Source organism: Coenobita brevimanus, chromosome 97, assembly GCF_032717465.1.
Source record: "Coenobita brevimanus isolate Jiangsu-jjx chromosome 97, ASM3271746v2, whole genome shotgun sequence".
Classification (NCBI taxonomy): domain Eukaryota; kingdom Metazoa; phylum Arthropoda; class Malacostraca; order Decapoda; family Coenobitidae; genus Coenobita; species Coenobita brevimanus.
This window is the reverse complement of record NC_137050.1, coordinates 13,893,279-13,896,439: the sequence shown is the minus strand read 5'-3', so window position 1 is coordinate 13,896,439 and position 3,161 is coordinate 13,893,279. Positions and strand designations below refer to the sequence as shown.

General features: G+C 38.1%; 1 pseudogene; it reads right to left on the bottom strand.

Annotated features, from left to right (window-relative positions):
* Nucleotides 1–2,803: 2,803 nt before the first annotated feature.
* On the bottom strand, nt 2,804–2,922 carry LOC145413942 (5S ribosomal RNA; annotated as a pseudogene).
* Nucleotides 2,923–3,161: the final 239 nt, after the last annotated feature.

The window sequence follows — 3,161 nt, the reverse complement described above, 5'->3', positions numbered from 1 at the left end:
TTGAGGATTTGTTTGTCAGTTCTTCTCTCCAACATTTTCTTTTTTTTTTCTCTTTATAAAATATAATTGAGGATTTGTTTGTCAGTTCTTCTCTCCAACATTTTCTTTTTTTTCATATTCATTTACCTTCTTTATTTCATCCTTTTTTAAATTGTCCAGTTGGTTAGTATTTCTTATGCTGATTTCCTTCATATATTCCTGACTATATTTAATCCATTTTTTTTTTTTTTTTTTTTTTTTTCTTCAGTTCTAAGAACAGTTTTAATGCTAATGAATTATTTTCTTGCAGAAGAAAGCATATAATGAGTGGATGAGGAACAGGGGCGTCGAAGAAGCTGAGAGGAGGACGAAAGAGTTGTTTGTAGGGAGGAGGAGAGAGGTGAAAAGATTAGTAAAAGAGAGTAAGAAGAGAGTGGATGAGGAATTTGGAAGGAATTTGAGTGCAACGTGGAGGGAATGTAAGAAAATGTTCTGGAAAGAGGTAAAGAGAGCTACACAGGGTGCCAACAAAGTTAGTTGGGGTGTGAAAGATAAAAATGGTAGATTACTAGTGGAGAAGGGAGAAAAAGTGAACAGATGGAGAGAACACTTTAATGAACAGGTGGAGTCCCTCCACGGAACATTGGTCTGTACTGCTCCTGTACAAAATAAAGGAGAAGAGTAAAGGTTTCCTTGGTGACTCGCATACTTCTGAAGAAATCAAGATCTTTCTGATCCAGGTGATCACTGAAGCCTTTCTGCTTTCCATGTGATTCTCTGCACCAACCCAAAGGAACATAATGTAATTATAAAGTATGGTTTTGCTAATATTCTTAATATATATGTATATATATATATATATATATATATATATATTTTTTTGTGGGGGTGGGGGGACACATTGACCTAACAGCAAAGTAGCTCACTGAAGGGAACACCTGAGTGGAAATGAGGGTCAGTTTTTAGTTTCACACAACCGCTGATCTTTGCATCAAATCTGAGTGTTTCCAATGGTTTTTGGTGTGATTCATTTGATTTTGCCCTTCAAATCTATTGCCAATCAATGGTTTCAAAGGAATGAATATTCTTGCAATCACCTTAGAATCCACTATTTCTTTTTAGAAGTAAAGGTCAAAATGAACAGAATCACACCCAAAACCATAGGAAACAGTCAGGTTTGATGAAAAAATATGTACTGTGGGCCTACTACTTACCCTAACCCAACCCAACCTAATGTAACCTGACCTAACCTAACCTAACCCAACCCAACTCAACCTAATGCAAGTATTATTCATTTGCGAGCAAAGTGCATATAATGAAAAATGGTCTATATTGGCCCAGAACTTATTTGGTAAACTTATGTTTCTAAGAATCTCTGGTTGTGCGAATCTAAAAATTGTCCGAATTGAGCACTACCAGATACCCAATAATCACAAGGCAATGTGACCCTATGGCAGAAATTCCCCACACATTCAATACGTTGTTATCACAAATGAGTATCATCTTGATAATTCCTTTCCCCTGAAAGTATGCACTGATAAAGAGTTCATAATGCAGGTACAGTTCATGCAACATACAGAGAGTGCTGCCTGTTGCATGCACACCCGAATGAACCAGACATGCACTCATACAGCTCGTTGGCCAGCTTAATACTTAAATGGCCAATCATCTGCACCCAAAAGAAAAAAACAGATATAAAAATATATAAATCTGGCAGGCACAACATCTTCATGATGAAGTTAGCTCATCTTCTACCAAATTGAATAAGGCATGCCAAACTCTTGTCTGGATGATCCTACATTCAAATTTTATCCAACCAACATATAGTTAGCTGCCTAGGCTCATCATCGTCGTTACCAAAATATTTGACAAACTCATTACCTGCTGCCAAGAAAACTATTGGCCTATGAAGCTTCTTCTCAGCTACCTAGTCGCAAACAGACACTTATCAAAAACCGCCTTAAACTCATACTTCTGACGTGATCTAACCAGTAATACAACCATCATTTTTTTTTTTTTTTTTTTTAATGTGTAGATGGGAAGTGGGAGGTACAAATGTGGAGATACTTGTATTGGGGTATGTTCACCTTATACTATCAGCTTCAGACAATTATAGAAGTTTGATTTTCCTTAATAGTAAAACAATGGCTGTAAATTTACTGGCGCTGCTAAGCCCAATAAGTACGTAAAATGAAGCAATAACCTATTATCAGACTTTTACTCACCAAACTTTTGATATGTTAGATCTTACGAACATCAAAACCTAACCAGTCCATGATTCCAGTTGTTTCCTACCATCAGCAACATAACTTTTCGACCACATTACAAACATGATGGTCACAAATTTGTTGTCTCCAGCATTATTATTAAGCTTGCTACCACTACACCATAATGTCAGTAAGAGTTCTGTCTACTTTTCCATACACTGTCACTGAGAGTACCTTTTTCCTAGGGTTCTCAACAAGCACCCTAAGTTTGTAAATTAAAAGCTTTCCTTATATAATGCCATTCATATTTCCAGTGGTTAACACAGCTGCTTTATGTACCTAGTGCCTGTTGCCATTAAAGACGACAACACAGTGACCTGGCTCATGTATTCCTCTACAAGAGTGGACACAACAGTCGCAGACTCTTGTGTCTCTGCAAACAACGGAAAAGTTCCCATCTGGAGGGAAGAACTACTGCTTAGATCGAAAATATATTCATTCATTCATTGCCAGACGCCATGTATCCCAAACGGGGTGGCCAAGGGCTTAGAGTTAATTGTTTTACAGGGAGGGGCACTAATCCTCCACCAACCCCACTTGACGTAGGGAGAACGTTATGCCAACAGCATCTGGTGTTCCCAGGCGGTCACCCATCCAAGTACTAACCAGACCCAACGTTGCTTAACTTCGCTGATTGGACGGGAAGCGGTGTACTCAACGTGGTATGGCATCTTACTTTTGGCATCATTTCTAATTTTCCACTGAAATGTTAAGGTTGGATGATTGCAGCTGAATAAGTTAGGCTACATTAGGTTAGAAATGGTTGTTATGACAGACTAGATAAGATTTAGCAAGTTGGGACTTAGACTAGGATTTGGAAAATATATGATTCTCCAATATCTGCCATGCTGCTTTGCGTCATCAGCTGACCGGGGTGTTTGTTTACATTCGTCAGTACGGCTCGAATACTGTTTT